The sequence below is a fragment of the Canis lupus genome, chromosome 36 (genome assembly GCF_048164855.1).
Source record: "Canis lupus baileyi chromosome 36, mCanLup2.hap1, whole genome shotgun sequence".
Taxonomy (NCBI): domain Eukaryota; kingdom Metazoa; phylum Chordata; class Mammalia; order Carnivora; family Canidae; genus Canis; species Canis lupus.
Window position 1 is genome coordinate 15975178 of NC_132873.1, and position 22621 is coordinate 15997798.

Here is a 22621-nt window from a genome sequence, read left to right on the forward strand (position 1 = left end):
GACTTCAAAGAAAAAAAGAGAAAGTTATTTTAAACAGCCCAAAGAACAAACAAATCTGTAGGGGTTACTGGACATAAAAAACCTAACTCTCTTTGCTAGCCTGGTATGTAGCATGTCCTCCACCCCTTCCTCTGCAGTCTTGCATTGATAAATTCAGTGTTTGCAGGATTTAAAGAAACTTTATGTAAAAATAATTTATCTAAATGAACATAAACAAAATATAAATAGTCTTTCCCCCAAAAAAGCAAACATTTTGTCTCTTTGTTCACTGATTCCCCACTAAAATTCAGTGTTTCTTCTTCTATATAAACCTTATATTTGCCATGGCTAACTCAGTTTTCTGCTATCCTGTTCATACATATTAAAAGGCTCAATGACATAATTGGCTTTGCTTTTCACTCAGTTGCTTAGGGCTTATAAAAATAAAACACAAATACCCACAGCTGTTCTAGGCAATCACTCAGCTCTTTGAGAAAAAAATACAGATATAGGGACAGGTGGCCTCACTCTCAGCACAATGTTCAGAATCAAGGGAACAGGGACTGCAGCTGTGTTTCCAGGAGAAAACTAACAAACTCCCAGGCTTTCTAGGCTAACCAGAGTTACGGATGGTCTTTCCTGACGGTTGTTTCTCATGGAAGTTGAACAACTAATATCCAAGGTCTTCCTCTATGAGAATATCTTAGAATTTCTTATTACCCAGTGGAAGTAGTTCAGAAGTCCACAAAATAGAAAGTCAGCAGCAAACCATCAGGTGGTAAGGTTGGTAATGAAAACAAAAAGAGATATACCTGCCCTTTCTACCTGCCTTTTCTAACTTGATTGCAATAATTTGGCTTCCAAAGTGCAATTGATCAAAGGCATAGAGACATACTGAGGGAAGATGATAGCTCAGATGGTTTTGAAGGAGATTGAGTGATACTGTCTGATTTTACTCTTTTTTAAAATGGATTTATTTGAGAGAGAGAGAGAGAGAAAGGAAGGGCAGAGAGAGAAGGAGAATCTCAACAGACTCTCCTCTGAACACAGAGCCTGATGTAGGGCTTGATCTCACAAACCTGAGATCATGACCTGAGCCAAAACCAAGAGTTGGACATTCAACTGACTGAACCACTGAGGCACCCCTGAATCTATTCTTAATATAGTCACAGCGCCTATCCTAATCAAAGCTTCTGACTGCTACCCAGAGGATGTAAAATTACAGAAATAATGATTCTTGTTTCAAATACTGGCTGTCCTAGCAACCCTCCAGCTCTTTCCAGCTCTGGTTCTTCCCAGAGCTTGCCTAATGACCCCCTGAGTCTCAGAACTCCTATACAACTATTTTCAGCTTGATTAACATCTCTGACTTCAGATTCACCACAGAATTGGGCTGGGAGTTTCCACTCCACCTCTCAGCCCTATTGGCCAGATCCCTGACCCGTCACCTTCTACCAAGTGGTAAATGAGTTGAACAGCAGCGTAAGTCTCTATGCCATCTTTATACACTAAACCACCATAAAGCCTGTCCAAACCAATCCAGTCATTATGCTATACTGACACATCTCAATCACTTCACATTGTTTATGACAACCCATTTACTCCAACCATTCATCATTTCCAGTGGAAGAAGAATTTGAGAATAGTCAAGATGATAATACAAGATACAAAATCTAACAAAGGGAAAAAATAATGATTTTTCATATATTTGATATGTATTAAATGAATATAAATATAACAATAGACAGCCACTATCAACTCAAATTAACATAAAGATCAGTCCTCCCAAACTTTACAGACATTCCAATAATCTCCTTTAATGAATTATAAATTTTAGTAAACCTTAAAAGGATAGAGGACTCTGGGAAGATAGCAGCATAGGAAGCACATAATAGGCAAAATCAATTAAATCAAAGATGGCTCTTCAAAAAGGTCAACAAAATTCACAAACTTTTAGAGACACTAAGAAGGAAAACAATAGACCCAAATTACCAAATTTGTAAATCAAAGTGAAGACATTACTATCAATTTATAGAAATAAACAGGATTTTATTTTTTTAAGATTTTATTTATTTATTCATGAGAGACACACAGAGAAGGGCAGAGACACAGGCAGAGGGAGAAGCAGGCTCCATGCAGGGAGCCCAACGTGGGACTCGATCCCAGGACTCCAGGATCACACCCTGGGCTGAAGGCAGACACTCAACCACTGAGCCACCCAGGTGTCCCATAAACAGGATTTTAAAACGGTATTACGAACAATTGTAAGCCAACAAATTGGATAACCTAAATGAAATGGAAACACCAAATCTACCAAGACTAAATCATGAAGAAATAGAAAATCTGGATAGATCTATATCTAGTAAGGAGACTGAATCAATAATAAAAGATCTCCTGACAAAGAAAAGCCCTGAGCCAGAAAAGCCCAAGACTAGATGATTTCACTGATGAATTCTACCAAACATTAAAGAATTAATCCCAGGACACCTGGGTGGCTCAGCAGTTGAGGATCTGCCTTTGGCTCAGGGCGTGATCCCAGTTCAGGGATCTAGTTCCACATCGGGCTCCTTGCATGGAGCCTGCTTCTCCCTCTGCCTATGTCTTTGTTTCTCTCTCTGTGCATCTCTCATGAATTACTAAATAAAATCTTTAAAAAAAAAAAGAACTAATACCAATTATTCTCAAACCATTACCAAAAAGTTGATGAGGAAAGAATAATTTCTAACTCATTCTATGAGGCTAGCATTACCCTGGTACCAAAGTCAGACAAAGACACTGTAAGAAAAGAAAACTATGAACAAATATCCCTTATGAACATCTATGCAAAAATCTTCCACAAAATACTAGCAAACTGAATTCAGCTGCATATTAAAATGATTATGCAAGTGAGATTTATTGCTGGAATGCAAGGATAGTTCAATACATAAAAACCGGTCAATGCCAGGGATCCCTGGGTGGCTCAGCGGTTTAACACCTGCCTTCAGCCCAGGGTGTGGTCCTGGAGTCCCAGGATCAAGTCCCATATCGGGCTCCCTGCGTGGAGCCTGCTTCTCTCTCTGCCTGTGTCTCTGCCTCTCTCTCTCTCTGTGTCTCTTATGAATAAATAAATAAAATCTTTAAAAAAAACAGCCAATGTAATACATCATACTAATAGAATGAAATAAAAACCACAGAATCATCTCAACAGGTACAAAAAAGCATTTGACAAAATTCAACATGCTTTCATGATAAAATTAAACAAACTAGGAAAAGATAACAACTACCTCAATGTAATAAAAATTATATATGAAAACCCACAGCAAACATCATACTCAATAGTGAAATACCAAAACCTATTCCTCTAAGATCAGGAACAAGGGAAGGATGCCTACTTTCACCACTTCTATTCAACATAGTATTGAAAACTCTGACCAGAGCAATTAGGAAAGAAAAAGAAAAGGTATCCAAATTAGAAAGGAAGGAGTAAAACTATCTCTGTTCACAGATAATAGCAATCCTTAATACCAGGGCTGTTCAAGTCATATTGGAGCATACGGCAAAAGGAAGACTCAGTAATACTGATTCTGTCTTTCTTTAAAATTTTCATATTTTGTTCATCATTTATTTTTACATTAGTTTTTATTTTTAAAATGTGATTTCTTTTGATTCACTGAGTTTTTTGATGCTCCCCCTTAAATTTTTTACCTGAGGTGAGTGTCCCACTTACCTCTCCCTAGACCGGGCCTTGGTTAATATGCAGCAAGTTTCTAATAAGTAATCTTAATCATACTTGAAATTATGTCACTTGTCTATAAGAATGGAAGGAACATCTTACATCCATGGATCATTTTCCAACCCATCTTGAGGCTCTTCACCATCCAGGGCCTTTGCACTTGCTGTTCCTTATGTCTGGATCATCTTCCCATCTTCACATGGTTGGCTACCTTTCACCCTTCTCAGATTAAGTGTCTTAACAGAGAAACCTCCACCAAACCACTACTTCTGCACAAGATCTTTTTTTTTAACATTTTATTTGTTTATCCATGACAGACACACCGAGAAAGGCAGAGACACAGGCAGAGGGAGAAGCAGGCTCCATGCAGGGAGCCTGACGTGGGACTCGATTCCCGGTCTCCAGGATCACGCCCTGGGCTGAAGATGGTGCTAAACCACTAAGCCACCAGGGCTGCCCTACACCCCAGTCCTGGCCTCCGGCTCAGTCTCTGTCGATGGTTCATCCTGATGTTCCATCTGATGCATAACTTAGTGCAGTATCTCCCCCTTCAGTGATTCTGACTGCAGAGCCAACTCCATTTCTAAGCACTTGTTCTTGCTTTGGCTCTGATAAAACAATCGTATGAGCAGCTTTACAAATAATCTTCCTCCTGGTCTGACGTGGCCCTGAAGACCTCACACCAGTATAATGACCAGTAGGCAACATTCTCATATGTGTTATGACCTTGGCAATGAGAATAACTGCCTTTTTCATTTTTCTACATCTTGATCTCTTCAACGAGATTATAAATTCCTTGAAGCAAGGATTATTTATCTTTATATTCTTCCCCACATTACCTAATACAGTCCCTGGCAAAAATTTTGGCTAATTGATTTAAATCACTCCTCAATCACCAATACAACCCCCACACCATATTCTGAGTGAGCAGAGTAGGCAGCTGTTGGCTTGATATAAATTTAGTTTAGGAAAGCTCTCCCAGCCCAAGGACCGTTTCTCTCTGCCAGGATACCTAAAATAACCACATTACTCACTCCTTTGAGTCAAGGCCTTGAAAATTCTTGTTAAAATGCAAATGTCATCTGAGAGGGATAACATGAAGTTATCAATGCCTATTAATAACACAGAATATTATTAGCTTAGCAAGGAATAAGAGAGATCCAGAATATGGAAGGGTACACTTAAGTCCGCCCCAATATTTAGGACCTGATGAGATCAGAAACATCTCAGCAATTGGTGGATGCCTATTGAAAGGAACAAGGATCTCAGAAAACTCAAATGAGGTGACAGTTTAAAAAAAGCACCTGGTGAATGCAGAAAAAATATTAATAATAATAATAACGGCCAATATTTTTAAGTACACACTCTGTGCCAAATAGTATTCTAGATGCTTTACTTATATTAGCTCACTTTTCATTTCTTTGTCTAGAAGATAGATAAAATAATTATTCCACACTTCAGTGATTTGCTTAATGTTACAAAGCTAGTGAAGGGTAGAGCTGGAATTTGGAACAATTTGTCTGGTTCTGGGGTCCTCCTGTTGCACCTCCATGTCACAGCAGCACTGTGTTCCACTGCTGTTTTCGTTAATATGGTTATGATTTTAACCACAGAAAAGAGGACCATTCATTCCTCTTGATCCTCCTCACCAACATTCTACAAGTCTCTCAACATGTCTATTCCTTTCCATTTCTCCTACACCCCACCCCAAATTCTCTTTATTTCTTCTCTATGAAGCACTCTCTGTGTGCCAGGCACTGTACCAATGCCTCAGCTCATTTAAGCCTCAGATAAAATACTAATAATTTCTACATGAAGAAACTAAGGCACAAGAAAGTTCATCACCTGCCCCCCCCCCAACCCAAGTCATTCTATAAATATTAGTTCTGGGATTTGAACCCACAAAGGCTGGTTCCAGAGCCCTTACATTCCACATGTGACCTCACTATCCCAAGGGTTATACTAACTTGCCCCACTTTTGCTGGTCTTTCCAAACCCCAACTCCCCACCACCATTGACCCTAAGGTCTTACCTTCCCATCCTAGATCCTAGAGAAAAGTTACTAATTTAATCACATTTTTAAAAATTTAACATTTCTGCATGGTCACAAACAAATTCAACAAACAAAAAACAATTTGGGAAAGTATTTATAGCATACATGGCAAAGGGCTAATTTTCTTAGTTTACACAGAGCTTCTAGAGGTGTGTCCCCAAAAGTGTGTGTGGGGGGGATAGCATAAGATATAAACACACAATTCAGTGGCTTAAATCCAATTTAAAATGTTAGAACTTAATTACAATTTTTAAATGCTATTTTAATATACTACATTATATTATTCCTCACCCTATTATACCAGACAAAAATTTTATTTTTTGTTTTTTAAGTAGGCTCCACACCCAGGATGGAGCCCAATGTGGGGCTTGAACTCACCACCCTGAGATCAAGATCTGAGCTGAGATCAAGGGCTAGATACTTAACTGACTGAGCCACTCAGGTGCCCAAATTGGACAAAATTTTAAAGATTGGTACCTAGTTTTATAGATAGTGTGCTAAAGCAGACTTTTATAGACTATCATTTGGAGTGTGAATCAGTGTACTTATTTGCAGGGCAATTTGAAAACATCTACCAAAATGTAAAATGATTCAACATTACTACTTCAAAAAATTCACTTTACAAACATAGTCAAACAATTAAACAAGGATTTGTATCCAAGAATATTCACTGCAGCATTTTTTGATAAGAAAGCCCAATTGCTGGTAAGCAGATCATATAAAATAAATTATGATATCATGGATACATTTCCAAAGGTATCTGTGCTAAACTGCAGTAGCCTCTGAATTGAGTTATATGTACCAAAGGTACATAAAGCAATCCAGTGCAAGATGGGAAGAAAATATCACAACTAATATTGAATATATATTTTATTTTTTATTTTTTTTTTATGATAGTCACAGAGAGAGAGAGAGAGAGAGAGAGAGGCAGAGACACAGGCAGAGGGAGAAGCAGGCTCCATGCACTGGGAGCCCGACGTGGGATTCGATCCCGGGTCTCCAGGATCGCGCCCTGGGCCAAAGGCAGGCGCCAAACCGCTGCGCCACCCAGGGATCCCCTGAATATATATTTTAAAATTTTATCTTATCTTTCTTCAGTCTATTTTCCTGTATGTTTTTAAATGTACATAATACGGGGTGCCTGGCTGGCTCAGTTGGTAGAGCAAGCAACTCTTGATTTCAGGGCTGTCAGTTTGAGCTCCCCGCTGGTGTAGAGATTACTCAAAAATAAAAAAAATCTTTACAAAATAAATAAATGTACATAATCCATGAACACAGTGGTTGAAGGGATTCAGAGTATACCACCCCAAAATATGCCACTCTGGCATAAGGATTATTTTGAGCTGAAAGCAACTGAGAAGAAACAAACACAAGAAAATTTCTTTGGGGTGTCTGCGGGGGGGGCTCCGTTGGAGGAGCATGTGCCTCTTAATCTTGGGATTATAAGTTTGAGCCCCACATTGGGTACAAAGAATACTTTTTTAAAAATTATTTTAAGTCTTAAAAAGAAAAAAAAAAAAACCCTCTGTTCTCCCCCTCTCTACCATGAGGGCAGTACCATTCTTCTAATCATTGGAGACCACTCTATACTTTTTATCAGCCCAGAGATGGCACCAGAGAAACTTACATACCTTGCTAAAACCTTGCTGAAATAACCCTTATCTTCCATTAGTTTTCTCCATATATTCACCGTCTCCATTTACCACCCACTAGAAAATGTCAAAATCCTTTTCCTTTTTCTTGACACTTTCCCACAAATGTATGCTCTTTATTAAGATGCTATGCAAGTGCTGCTGGTGCCTTGATCCTGGACTTCCCAGCCTCCCGAACTCTGAGAAGTAAATGTTTGCTATTTCAGCCACCTAGTCTTCAGCATTTTTGCTACAGCAGTCATACAAAGGCCCCTAATAGTGACACTTTTGATTATTTTACTTCTCCCCCCACTCCTTCCCCACTCCTCTTCCTCCCCTCCAACCCAGTACACCATATGGTCCTACAAACCAATACACTCCCAGATTCTCACTTATGTGTTGAGAGCTCCTCCTCCATGGGTCACTTGTGCTCCTAAATATCTTTCTGGGTGTACCAACTATGCAAAGCCCTGACTAATCTTTACCAGGACCATTTCTCAGAGTTGTGTCTGCAGCAAGTAACCTTCGGAGATGAGGCAATGTTCCCTCGTGGACAAAGAGCAGGCTTGCTTACTGCTTGCTATAAAAGAACAGGCTCCCCAGCTCAGTGTTCCTCTCCTGTAACAACCTATTGTGCATGCAAACATCTATGTGGGCGCCCTGTGTCACTGTCATGGGGCTTGGGAAACCAGGGAACTGACACAAACATGCTGATTGACGCTTATGCTACTTGCCAGGCTGTGAGTAATAGAGTCTTTTGTATCTTATCCAAGAATCTGTGTCTTCTGCCAACATCCATGAATCCATAATAGACTAAGCTATTAGCATTTAAGTAGAGTAAAATCAAATTTCAGATCTGACAATAGAATGTCTTCACTTCTGTTCCATTGCCCCCACATTCTCTTTGTTAGAAACATTCTCTCCTCCTGTCTTTGCTTCTTTGTTTCTTTTTATTTCCTTTCTTATATGGTTATCACAGTTTAAATTTTTTTCCTGCTGATTTCAAAATTATATAGTTTTATTCTCTTATTAGTTATCTTTAAGTCGTGATTATCTGCCTCCAGCAAAAGTTTAATCAGTATCTCCTTTCTTTTCTCAGACTCTACAAAGATTTCAGAATGGTTTAACACCAATCATACATTCTCTTTTTCCATGTTATGGTGGTTTTTATTTTATTTTATTTTTTGTGGTTTTTATTTTAATTTAATTTCCCCTCATTCTAATCACTCCCCTTTTATTTTGTTTTGTTTGCTACAGGCAATAATTCAGACTTACCATATGCTTACTAATTGTTTTGCTCACCATTGCCTCTTGCACCCCAATCCTTTCTTCTAGGTTTAATTCCTTTCTTACAGTGAAGCGTATCCTTCTGTGGTTCTTCCAGCAACAGTTTGTGAGTGGTGACTTCTTTCAGCCACTTTATCTGAAATGCCTTTATTTCATCCTCACTCTCTGGAGACTGCAAATAGCAAATGTTTTTTGACATCGTTATACATAAGAGTAATCTGGAGGAATTTGCCAGTTGCAGATTCTTGGGTTCCTCAGAGATTCTCTTTTAGTAGTTTTGAAAGGGGTGGAACAGAAACATACCTTTTCAATTAGCAGTACAGTGATTCTGATGTAAATGTGTCAAAGGCATCCTTTGAGAAGAAATGGGGCTATAAGCAGATTGATGCCATGGAAAAGATTTTTAGTTTGTTTCTTACTTTTTTTTTTCATTTTTTTTCATATAACAGTATGAAACTTTTACATTTTTTCATATAAAAGTACATTTTTTACATATACATTTACATTTTTTTTAAAAATCATTACTTTCTTTTCGTATCAAAGTAATATACACACACCTTAAAGGAATTTTAGAGAAATAGAGAAATGAAAAAATAAATAAATCAATAAAAAAAAGAAAAGAAAAATAGAGAAATGAGGAAGAAAACGTCACTAAATTCTATCTAAATACAATTGCTGTCAATATTTATATAGCTGATCTTCATCATTAGCAGATTCTTATTCGCATATTCACCTACTTCCTAAAATTTATTTGTAGCTCCAAAATCAGTACTTGTGGAAATACAGGCAGCAGTGGAAATTTTGAGTGGCCCACGGGACCTGCACTTGTTTCCAAGCGAGGATGAACAAAGCCGCGCTCTGCTGGTTTCAGCTCTCGGGCTGAGAGGACCGGAGGATGGGGTCGGTAGGGGGCAGTATAGTGCAGTGCAAGGAGCCTCGGCTCGGGTCCGCTGGACCGGGTTTGAATCTCACTCGGCTCTGGCGCCCTTGCTGGACCCGTCTCAGGCAAGTCACTTAACACCTCTGAACCTTGCCTTTTCTCTTTTGTAAAATAAAATGCAATCGACCGGGATCCCTTGCTTTTAGCATTTAAGATCACAATCTAGGTGAGAGATGGGTATAGAAGTACATATTTCTCCTGGGAGCAACAATTCAATGTATGCTAATTCAGGGCTTGCGGACTGTAAGGACATAATCACCATCGTGGCAATTGACTGTATTTCCTTCCAGGCTTTTTAATGCTCTCAAGTTTTTGTTTTTTTTTTTTTAATGTTGCTGTTGAGATGTATAGGGTATATTTACTACAAGGTCAACCTCTCCCATTCCAGATCACCTTCTATGAGGTTGTGGTTTCAACCTGGCTGCACATCACAGTCACCTAGAATGCTCTTACAAAATACTGATGCGCAGACCCCACCCTCAGAAATTCAGGTGGGGCCCAGGTAGCAGTGACTTTTTAAAGCTCCCAAGGTGGTTCCAGTGGACGAGGGGGAACTTGTGTTTAACTATGTGGAGGAGAAGCTCATGGTCTCAGTGCTCTTTGGAGCAAGTATTTGGTAGCCCCCTGTCTCTAGTGGGGAGTACGACTTCCCCATTCTCAGCTCTGCTCTGGCCATGGCCCGTTCCTCTGCCTGCCAGTGCCTGGAACTCACACCTAGCATCTTTCCCACGACTGCGCTATTTGTGCCACTGACCTCATTAGAAGGGTGAGGTAGAAAGGGCCCCAGAGTGCCCTTAATCTCCCCTCAATAGTACCACACAAGGCTGGAAGAGAATACCAGGCTTTCCAGAAGATGAGAGGTAATGGAAGGGAATGCAGAGCAAAAGAAAAAATGCGAAGCATGCACCAGATGTGAGTGCTCCAATAGGCCAAGGACAGGGAGCCATCACCACCGAAGGATCTGTGTGCAGAACCAAACCCCTGCCTTCCACCCCCTTCCTGCACTAGGCTGTGACTAGCCTGAGTTTCTGGGGCTAGAATAATTGTCCATAAAAGCTAGAAAGAGTCCTTCTGCCATTGTGAGGTAAAAATATGTCTTCTCCCTTCCTGATAGATTCAGCAGGTAACAAAATGAGTCAAATGCAAACACACACACACACACACACACACACACACACTCCCACGGAGACAAAGAAAAATTCTCAGATGGAATACAGTCTCAGTTCGCACTAGGGATTTAGAGAAACATTTTCCTAACTGTGAGTTAACGTGGTCCTCACATATATTGAAGATAATATTTTACCTTATTATGCAAAGCGATATCAATCTTCTCACCCAATTTCTTACATCCCTGCATACGACCCCTTCCCAGAGGACTGATGGTGCTTCACTGGAACACTTCTGCATGTTTTTCAAGCATCTCAGCCACTTGCCTCCTGATGGCCACAATCTGGCTCCACAAAGAAATAGCAAAGCATTGAAATGCTGCTTTCTTTTCTATTATACCAAATCATTTTCTTAGCACGTTTCCAAGACTAGCTTCTGGCAGTAGTCGAAGGCAGCATGAGGTTTATTACCCTCCCAGGGAGACCACTTCTGAACCTCACCTCAGGGCGGGATGGTGGAGATGGGAGGAGGGAAGGGAAGCTTTCAACATTTTCTCTGCATTTTACGTTTTTGGGATTTTAATATGTTTACTGAGCGTTACTGCATGAGCACTTTCCCATACTAAAAAATAATGCAATTAAGTGTTTTTAGTTGCTAAAAAATATTTCCTTGGCTGGGCCACTTAACTCCTTCCTGATGCATTCGTGCATTGTTTGTTTCCAATTTTTATTATCTTTTAAAAATGCTGCATTAAACATCTCTGTTTGTGAAGCATCTTGCGCAGGTTGGATGCTAAGAAACAAAACTGTTGAGTAAAAAGACAGATATAGTTTTAAAATTCTTTTTTAGGGGCACCTGGGTGGCTCAGTGGTTGAGTGTCTTTCTTTGGCTCAGGTCGTGTGATCCCTGGGTCCTGGGATTGAGTCCTGCATCGGGCTCCCTGCAGGGAACCTGCTTCTCCCTCTGCCTATGTCTCTACCTCTCTCTGTGTCTCTTATGAATAAATAAAATCTTTTAAAAAATAAAACTCTTTTTACATTTTATTCATTTATTTATTTGACAGAGAGAGAGCACAAGCAGGGGGAATGGGAGAACGAGAAGCAGGCTTGGCAGGGACCCTGATGATTGATGATGATGATGATGATGATGATAATGTGGGGCTTGATCCCAAGACCCTGAGATCATGACCTGAGCTGAGCTGGAGGCAGATGCTTCACCGACTGAGCCCCCTAAGCGTACCTAGTTTTAAAATTCTTAATAAATATTGGCAAACACTTTTCCAAAAGATGTGCACCAATTTACACCTTTACCAGGAATGTATGACTGGATGCGGCTGGTTTTTCAATGCAGAAATGACATGGTCAGATCTCCATTTTATAAAGGTAAGTCAGGCTCATGTCTAGACCTAGTTAGGTGGTCTACTGGCAGCCCAAGAGTAAATGACAAGAGCCTGGTAAAAACTAGAGGGAAGGTTTCATTTGGAGACTCATCCCACCAGACAACCAGGAAAGAAGCAAGGTCCCTCGTCACCTTAAAAACACCTTGAATACATCACAGTTGAAGGGAACGTGGAGGGATATTTCCCTCTGTGCCACAATCAAGGCATCACACAGTGTCTGCTATATTTGGTTGGAAATAACTGCAGCATCTGAGGCCCCTTGAGGCTGTTTTTTGTTCACATAAAGTCACATTATGCAGAAACATCATGTCCATGGATATCAGAATAGCCAGAAGCATACAAATAGGTATTTTTTCAAAGTCAAGCCTTTGTCTTTAAAAAAAAACAAATGTTCCTTATTTTGTTTCAATGTTCCTTATTTTGTTTCTGATTGCAAAAATCAGCCATGCTCTCTCTCTGACTTCTGATTTTCATGCTGTTTCACCTGCTCTAGAGAGCTTTAATATCTTTCCGATAGTCCATACAGCCTTAGAACAAATTTCCGTGAAGACCGTTTTAGAAACTAAAAATAGTAGCTATAGCACTAGAGTTCCCTTTCACTTAATAAGAAATGTAATATTTATGAATCTTTTTAAATTGTCACTTACGAATAACCAGAATTTAAATCTCTATTTTAAAGTAACTAAAACTTGTGTTTTAAATTCAAACGCACAAAGTATACTAATAATCTAAACCTTGAGTCTTGAGTGTATTAACTCTAATTATCCACTCTGGCAATAATTTCAACCAAAAAGGATAATCATCATCATTAAAAAAAATCATCAAAACAATAGTGATCATCAAAAAAAAAAAAGAATGTTTATTTCATGTGGATTATCCACTACAGCAATAATTTCAACCAAAAAGGATAATCATCATCATAAAAAAAATCATCAAAACAATGGCGATCATCAAAAAGAATGTTTATTTCATGTAGCTTTACCTAATTTGGCTTATCCTTCCCATCTATAAAATTTTGCCTAAAGATTTTTTAAAAAATCAAACCTGTCTATGGGGAAAACATGCAACATTTCTTCAGGATAAATCTTAGATGTTGCTCTATCTAGCCATCTATTATGTATTTGCCTAAATCGATTCTGGTATACATGATGCTTTTCATAAAAATTGGAAATTATTTTTACAACTAGCTACCTTGTTTTTGCTCTGCCCCTACGGCTACAGAATCTGCTCTACCTCCTTAAAATTGTCAGTTTCACTTAAGGATATATCAGAGCTATGGAGAGTTAGACACCTTCAAGAAAATAATCAATTTTAGGGCACCTGGGTGGCTCAGTCAGTTAAGCATCTGACTTTGGCTCAGGTCATGATCTTAGGGTCCTAGGATTGAGCCCCAGGACCACAGGCTCCCGGCTCAGTGGGAAGTTTGCTTGTCCCTCTCCCTCTCCCTCTGCTGCTCCTCTCCCTCGTGCTCGCACACACTCTCTCCCCCTCACAAATAAATAAATAAAATCTTTTTTAAAAAGCAATCAATTTCCTCAGTTAATTTTCCACAGAGCATAACTGGCTTTCCTCTAATACCAAATCGAATTTTTATTACATTGACAAATAAGGTTTTTTTGACCATTATTCTGACTGTCAAATACCAGGGAGGCAATGACCTATACTGTGTCAAAATTGTGAAATACAAAAATCACTTTTCTTACCAAAGTATACTAAGGGTCACACTTAACCAAATAGCAATGAATAATCACCCAGTAGCCTGTGGGGAAAATTTCACTTTAAAAAAAAAAGTTTTTTCTGAGACAGAAATAAAAGCAGAAATGGTCAGCTACTGTTGAGAACTCTACCTATAGCCCTAGAAGCATAATTTGTCTGCTTCCTTTTATGGACTTCATCTAACCCTGTTGCTCTTCTGGAAAACTAGCAATGCATAAATCATGTGTCATACAAGCTTTAACTGCCCAGCACCGCTTTGTTATCCTACTTGCTCCCCACTGGGACCTAAAAATGCCATTCCAAATGAAAATTACTTTCTAATTTAGCATAGAGAAAAATTGAATAAAATAGAGTTTGTAGCAATTTTCAAAATTTAGCAGAAAATATGGATTCAAAGGAAGAAAGACCTAATCCACAGGCTTGCTCTCCATCATGGGTCTCTACTTTCCACACAATCCTCAGTCCTCCCCTACTCCCAGGTCTTGAGGGACTGGCAGTGGTCAACAAGTGCCTTTGGCAGGGGGCTGAGAGGAAAGGGAAATAGCAGCAGGGATGAGTTAATACATATGTGGTGCCCAGCACAGTATTAGCAATAAGCAGTGTATTAGCTACTCTCATCATCAGGATCATTGTTGTTGGTCTTGTTATTATCAGGAAATAATGGATGTCTTATTTCTTAATATTCTGGAACATTCTGGAAATTCTGGGCCAATAGAGGAGATCCCAGAGTGTCTCATCTCAAATAGATGTACAGGGTTCTTATGTGTCCTTAACCTTCTCCATTGACAAGATGGAATCTGGTGGATTGTGCTGTCCAATGAGAGGCTATTACAGCTCTCTTGCTTCTATAACACCAGTACCACCAGCTCTCTGCTCCACCACAGTGTAGTCATAACTAGCAGGTACAACTTCTACAACCATCTCCACTCTCATCCATTGCTACTGATACTGCCTTTGCCATTCCTAACAAGATGGCTAAGGGTGATCTCATCACCAGGATTATAACCCTTCTTTATGATTCATTCAAGCATCATCTGACTAAAGAACCAAAAACATATGTCCTGAAGAGTTGGATCAGAAGACTTTTATTTGACATTGTGTGGTGCCTCCCTCCCCACCAACCCTCAATCTTGATAATTAATCCCCAAACCTCTAATGAATCTTTATGAGAATAGAAGTGCTGGTGGCTTGTTATGATAACATTTCTTCCATTATTATGCAGATTCGATTTCTCCCTTATTCTCAAGAATACTTCACTGCATTCCCAACCTGTTTATAATCAAAGTGCCCAAGATACCTGAGCAAGAAACTCTCTGGTTGTCTTATATTATGAGCAGGGAAAAAGTGATAGTGTGACAAATGAAAGCATACTTTTGAAATAGGCAGCTGGCATTTTTAAGGATAACAGATTGGTGGAGGTAAATGTAAAATAAATGTAAAACAAAGAGAAATGATAATTTTTAAGAATCCAGGAACATTCTGAGAAGTCGCTAATAGCTCATTCTTGGAATAGAGCTATACTCAATAAGAATCTTATAATTCTAACCCAGCCTCTTCAATTATCACTCTCTACTAGACTATTCCTCATTCTTCCATTCCCACTGAAACATTTTGAACTTTCTATGAGTATTCTGTGATGGGAAAGTGAGACTCTGACTAATTTTTTTTTTCAAACAATGGCACTTCTGAGCATTCAGAAACATAAAAGAGGCAACCCTGAGGTGAATGTGAGGAGTCTTAATTTTCATTTAAAAAAAAAAATTTTTCATTTAAGATTTGATAGTTCTATATCTTAAAGCTCATTTAAGTTATCTCATGAAAATCATAGTCTGACAATAGTGGATATTTTATAAGAAAGTATACAATTTTTACCTCTCTGATCGACATCTAAAGTTAGTGGGAGGATTCTTCTCAAAACTTGTGAATCTCCCTTTTAAAACGCTAAGGATATACTAAATTCTGAAAAGCACAGTTGAAAATTAGTCTGGTTATTGAATATAAAACACTATTGTAAATGGAGTTATAGTTTCCACTTCTTAGCATCCTGAATACAGTTCACTTATGTCTCAAAAGTTCTGCTACTGACAAGTGAGTTTCCATATGAACTTTTTCAACTGTTTCGGAAAATCAACAGGACACTACAGCAGAAATGTTTCTCTGCTCTCTACTCGATGTGTTCATATCAGTTATTCACTCTTCATTTGTCATGGTAACATATAATGCCAACTACCTTCCCAATACTGCCTTAGATACTAAACAGAATTTAGATGAATGAATAAATGAATGACACAGTGTCTACTCTTTAAAATCTTACAATATAGTTGGGGAACTGACTTATGCTCATGAAAACAATACAAAAATATTATAAAATAATACAAAATGGTACACTGTATGAGTATGTGAAACAGAATGCTATAAGTATTCAAAGATGGAAGAGATCAAAGTGGGAAGACATAGTCCGGGAAGCAGCATAGAATGCTCAGTTGTTACTGAGCTATAATTGAGGGGCTGGATAAGAATTTGATTGAAAGAATAGACACAAATGGAAGGGGAAGTAGGAAGAGCCCACAAAAGTAGGAAAAATTCCAAAAGCTAGGGGGATTATTTGAGAATCAGAAATGAGGGAAGGGCAGCCTGGGTGGCTCAGTGGTTTAGCGCCACCTTTGGCCCAGGGCCTGATCCTGGAGACCCGGGATCAACTCCCACGGTGGGCTCCCTGCATGGAGCCTGCTTCTCCCTCTGCCTGTGTCTCTGCCTCTCTCTCTCTCTCTCTCTCTCTCTCTCTCTCTGTATCTCATGAATAAATAAGTAAAAAATTTTTTAAAAAAGAAAGAAAGAAATGAGGGAAGAGAAAGCAAAAAATACCAACCAGTCTGAAATAAATAATTTCTGCTAGAAAGTAAAAGGAAGATCATTCATTCATTTGAGTATAACAAAAGACAAGGGAAATGCTTGAGTCTGCTTTTGGGCAGAGTTCAAGACAAGTTCAGTGAATAAAGAGGGACTCATAAGGAAAACACAACATGAAAAAAAATTTTTAAAACAAGGACAGATACGATGGTAGAAGTAACTCAGAAAGAAAAGACAAAATATTCCCAGTTATGACTCTGCTCACTGTGTCCCATCTTCAACCCTACCACCAAAACTAAGATTTCAAGGAGCTAATTTCAAAGTAACTGTAGGGAACGTAAGACAGTGAAAGCTGAGGACAGGCCAACAGTGGAAGAACAAAGCGTATCTTTGAAGAGCAAGAAGCCAAGTGTAAGGCTGAGAAAGAGGGAGAGATCAAGCACCAGGGGCATATGGGGTGATCACAGGCAGGAAGGAACAGGACAAGAAAAGTCCCCATGAAGGAGATGGAGCATTATCTAAAAGACTCAGACTTCAGTTGGTTTTTGGTTTCCATGTGGCATCTGAAGACTTATGTGTATTATATGGTTTTCTACTCACCAAGCTATCCCAAGCACTATGTTTCCCAGACAGGTCATGTGAGAGGGAATACCAAAAAGACAGTACAGAAGGATGGGGCAGGGACAGCTAGTAGCATTCTGAACAGCTATTCTTAGCTTCTTCTTTGGCAGAGACTCCAATCTTCAGCTAAGCACATAGCTGCCTAAAATAAAGACCACGTTTCTCAGCCTTCCGTGAAGATAGGATGGCCATATAACTAAGTTCCAACCAATGAGATACAAAAAGTAAGTGGGTTTATTAGGAAAATACTTCAAAAGAATCTGAGTCGTAGAAGACTCCTTTAAATAAACCTCTGATTTACTTTTTTACTTTGCTTCCCTCTTTGGCTTTGCAACTAAAATAGGGTGACTGGAGCTCTGGCAGCCATCTTGTTCATGAGGTGACCTGAAAGATAGAAGCCATGCACTAGGATGATGAAGTAGAAAGGTGGAAGCAGCCTAGGACCCTGAAGTCTAAGACTTCCCTGCACTAGCCCTAGCATGCCTACTCCAGACTTCTACATGAGGGAAGAATAAAACTCTTGTGTATTTTTAAGCCACTGATATTTGGAGCTTATCAGTTACACACAGCTGAATCCAAACTGATTCAGGGCATTTGTAGCTGACCACAGTCAATAAATGGTTGCACAATGTACAAGATAAATTGTAAGATTGTGATGACTTAAAACTACAAATGAAAGCATGCTTCCTTCCCAGTTCTGAGCAGCGAGGAAGAAGAAACACATAACCAACAATAATTCACTACAATATGGGCTCTAACATATTGCAAATGCAACAGGGAAAAAACTTATTTAAAATCATGCCTTGACTTCTAAGGACAGTGCAATTGGGTAACTAAGAGTCTGTTACTTGTTAATTGGAGCGAAAAGTGAGAAAGTTTTAGAGCAACTGAAACAAACAAATATGCTCTGTATCCTGGAAGGAAATAAAAACCTAGAGAGTAGAAAGTAGAACCATAGGCGACTAGATCTGGGAGAAGGATTAAAAGAAAGACGAAGAAAGAAGAGGGCAAGAAGAACAGGAGAGAAAAGAAAGAACCAATATAGAGACAGAAGGACACATTAGTTGAAGTCAAGAAGAGAACCTTGTAAAGAGATGCCTAGTGGACGGTTAAATGTGAAATACAATTAAAATATGTAAATCTGTTCCCAGTCTACCCATGAAATCCTGAGTTAGATCTCTTATCTGTATGGAATAGATATCCTTTGGGTATATGTGAAGAATAATTAAATCCTGCTCCAAGGTTGGTGGGGGCCGTACCAGGGGCAGCGACAGCCACCATCTGGTTAAATATACAATGTACTATATCCCCTTCTGAGGAAGGAGATAGGGAAGTTTTAAAGGGGTAAAGTGCGAGTAGCATCAAGAATAATGAGTAATGTTAAAAATATTTTTATTTAATTATTTATTTGAGGGGGAAAGGAAGCAGAAGAAGAGGCACAAGCAGACTCCTGGCTGAGCATGGAGCCTGGCACAGTGCTCGATCTCACAACCCCATGATCATGACCTGAGCGGAAATCAGGAGTCAGACGCCCAACCGACAGAGCCACCCAGGAGCCCCCTTTATTTAAAAAAGGATTTTATTTATTTATTTATTTATTTATTTATTTATTTATTTTTAATTTATTTGAGAGAGAGTGCGAAGAAGAATGTGCAATTTTACTAGGCAGATAAAGGCAGTAGTTTCCAAGCAGAAGTACTAACATCTGCATATTCCCACTAACATCTGCATATTCCCAGAAAATGACTTAATGGAATGGAATGGTTATTTCTGTGAAAATTTCAGGTACCATGCCAAACTGGGGTGGCAAAACTTTGGGTACAAATAGACTTTTCAATATCTCTTAAATCTATGCAGGTAACTGATAAATGAAAGAGGATAGATAAGGGAAATGCCATTAGATCAGCCATATATTTAGCAAATATCCTAATGTACGAAGTATTCAAAGGTGAACAAACATAGGTCCCACTTTCAAGAATCTCATATTATATATTCATCATATTTTCATTGTGTTTTATTCCCACAAGCACGATAGCTGCTAAATAGCTACTATAAAACCTCTCTTATGTGATCATATTACTATGCTCTGAAATAGGTTGGTCTCTTTAAATAAATTATAACAGCTCCTTTGATCACCAAAGACCTATGACCTTATCATGATCTGAAAAGTTTATATGACCAATAGATGATTATGAGAATTGTGTTTGCTATAAGGTAGTTTCCCGTAGAACCTATGTTATTTAACTCTTTTTTATGTTATTTAATTCTGAATCATTTTCCAGCCACTTTATATCTCTTCCAAAGTAGAAGAAATAACATTCTAACTCCAATTAGCTCAGCAATGAAGATACCGAATTAAGCCAGCATAGTGAACAAGACAGAAAAGACAGTTTCAAGGACCTCTTACTTAAAATGGAGATGAGATGTTAAACAGAGGACAAGAGGAAGAAAATTAGTTCAAAAGGCAACATATGAGTTATGATAGTGCTAATGTGATACCATAATGACAGACTTCTAACCCATGATTAATTTAACCAGTCACATGAATCAACCTGCCAGTTATGTCAAAAGGAGTTGGCCTGTAAAATGAATTCTGAAAATAGTTCCAGCAGATGTGGGAGCAAGTGGAAGAGAGAGGACAGAGAAAGGAGAGGGGAGGAGAGATTAGTTCAGAGATTGGTGGGCCCTGGCTGTGGAGCAGAATTTTATTCACATGCCAGTTCACTGGCTTTGCTTCAGGACAACGAACTCTTCAATATGAGCTCAATTTGATGTACCTCATAGGAAGCACTTGCTCAGTAAGACCTTGCTTCTTCGGGTTTGGAGCCAATCATTCCATAAATTCAAAACTAGCAGTCACCTACCCATATGATGGGTGTGATTTAAGAGATACTGAAAGGTCTATCTGCCTCCAAATTTTCACACTTACAGCTTGACATGAAGTCCTCACTATTACAATTCTGCCATTAAATTAAGTCCTCACTATTACAACAACAACTCTGCTGTTAAATTGCAACATACTCTGGACAGTGTCTGGAGAAATGCAAATATTGGTACTTATATCTGGTACATACAAGATCATTTTGTTACTTTCCTGCCCAGATATCCTTCCTTTGAGCATGGCTAAGGCCTTTCCAGCTGCCTGGGATAATTCTATAAATGTGTGAGGTCTACAGAATTTAGCTAATCTACAAATTACGAAGCCAAGAGAGTATGCATCTTGTCAAACATGTGGCTCTTTCAAAGATATAAGTACAACAAATTCCGAGTCCCCTTAAAAGATAGAGATTAAAAAGTGCTTGTGAATAATCAAGTCGTATAGCAATGAAGATGAAGGAACTATGACTACATGCAAAAACATGGATAACTCTCACAAATGATGAGCAAAAGTAGTCAAACATAAAGAGTACCTATTGTACATTTCCACCAATATGAAGTTCAAAACAGACAAAACTAAACTGTAGTATTAGAAGACAAGAAGATAGTCATTACCTTCGGAAAAGAAAAGAAATGGCAGTTGTGGGGGATGGAGACAAAAAAGAGGCTTCCGGTGTGCTGGCAATGTGCTGTATTTCTTGAACTGAGTGATTGTTACCTGGGTATTTATTTTGTGATAATTTGATAATTCATTTGTATTTCGTGTACTTTTTATATGTAGTATAAATAAGTATATAATACTTCAATTATAAGTTATTTCTATTTTTATTTATTGTTTTTAAGTAGGCTCCATGCCTAACCTGGAGCTCTAATCCCAAGATTAGAGTCACATGCTCTACCAACTGAGCCAGCTAGGTGCCCCCAATTTAAAAAAATATTTAAAAGCAAAAGTGTAAAACTCAATGACATATGTGGAATCTCAAAGGGCTCCAAATAGCAAAACCAATCTTGAAAAGAAAACAGATTTGGAAGTCTTAAATTTCCTGATTTCAAAACTTACTACAAAACTACAGTAATCAGAACAGCGTGGTACTGGCATTAGAACAGACATACAGACCAATGGAATAAAATAGAGCTCAGACATAAATCCTTAACATATCTCATCAAAGGATTTTCAAAAAAGGTGCTAAGACCATTAAATGGGAAAAGACAGTCTTCTCAACAGCATGATGTTGGGAGAACTGGATATCTACATACAAAGAGGTGAAGTTGGAGTCCTACTTAAACCATATAAAAAGACTAACTCAAAATGAATTAAAGACCTAACTATGCATAAGAACTAAAATACCTCTTAGAAGAAAACACAGAAGAAAAGCTTCAAGACATTGGACTTGGAAATGATTTTTTTGATATAATACCAAAAGCACAGGCAACAAAAGAAAAACACAGACAGTTGGACTCCATCTTTTAAAAGTTCTGTAGAGGGCAGCCCCGGTGGCACAGCGGTTTAGCGCCGCCTGCAGCCCAGGGTGTGATCCTGGAGACCCGGGATTGAGTCCCACGTCAGGCTCCCTGCATGGAGCCTGCTTCTCCCTCTGCCTGTGTCTCTGCCTCTTTCTTTCTCTCTCTCTGTCTCTCATGAATAAAAAATAAAACCTTTAAAAAAATAAAAATAAATAAAAGCCCTGTACATCAGGGATGCCTGGGTGGCTTGGTGGTTGAGTGTCTGCCTTTGGCTCAAGTTGTGATCCCCAGGGTCCTGGGATCAAGCCCTGCATCAGGTTCCCTGTAGGGAGCCTGCTTCTCCCTCTGCCTATCTCTCTCTCTCTCTTATGAATAAATAAATAAAATCTTTTTTAAAACTACAAACTTCTGTACATCAAAAGACATTATCAAAAGATTGAAGGCAACTCACAAGATGAGAGAAAACTTCACAAATCACAAATCTCATATCTGATAAAGGATTGATATCCAGAACATAGAAAGAACCCCTACAACCCAACATACAGATAACTGATTTTTAAGATGGGCAAGGATCAAGTAACATCAGCAAGAGGTGGAATAGGAGTTTTCTACCATCATCACCTCCCCACAAAACATTCATTTTGACAACCACCCATAGATATGAGTACCTTTGTGGGAATCTAGGAGTCCAGCAGAGAAGTTTAGCACCCCACTGGAGCAAAAAGTCCAATAATGGATGTGTTAAAGAGAGTAAGAAAAATAGGTTCACTTAACCATGTCACCACTCTTGCAAAGCAGTACAGCTTTATATCAAGGGAGTCCCCCTCAATCTGCAATTTCTCCTAAAGGGAAAAGGGAATAAGCACCCAGCTTCCCAGCCATGCAGCATGCTACCCAAAAAGCCCACTTCTGTCTTGCTCCACCCAGAATACTGAGGTGATCAGCATAACTGAAAGGATGGGAGAAGCTGGTTGCCTAGCAACCA

General features: G+C 38.9%; 1 long non-coding RNA gene across 1 annotated transcript in view; it reads right to left on the bottom strand.

Annotated features, from left to right (window-relative positions):
- LOC140625689 (uncharacterized) overlaps positions 1 to 22621 on the bottom strand; it is a 40773-nt gene that overhangs the window by 12031 nt on the left and 6121 nt on the right. Inside the window, exons 2-3 of the long non-coding RNA XR_012025016.1 lie at positions 10906 to 11052; positions 8678 to 8834 (exon numbers count right to left, since the gene is read on the bottom strand). This is a non-coding gene — a long non-coding RNA (uncharacterized lncRNA). The remainder of the gene's footprint in view (positions 1 to 8677; positions 8835 to 10905; positions 11053 to 22621) is intronic.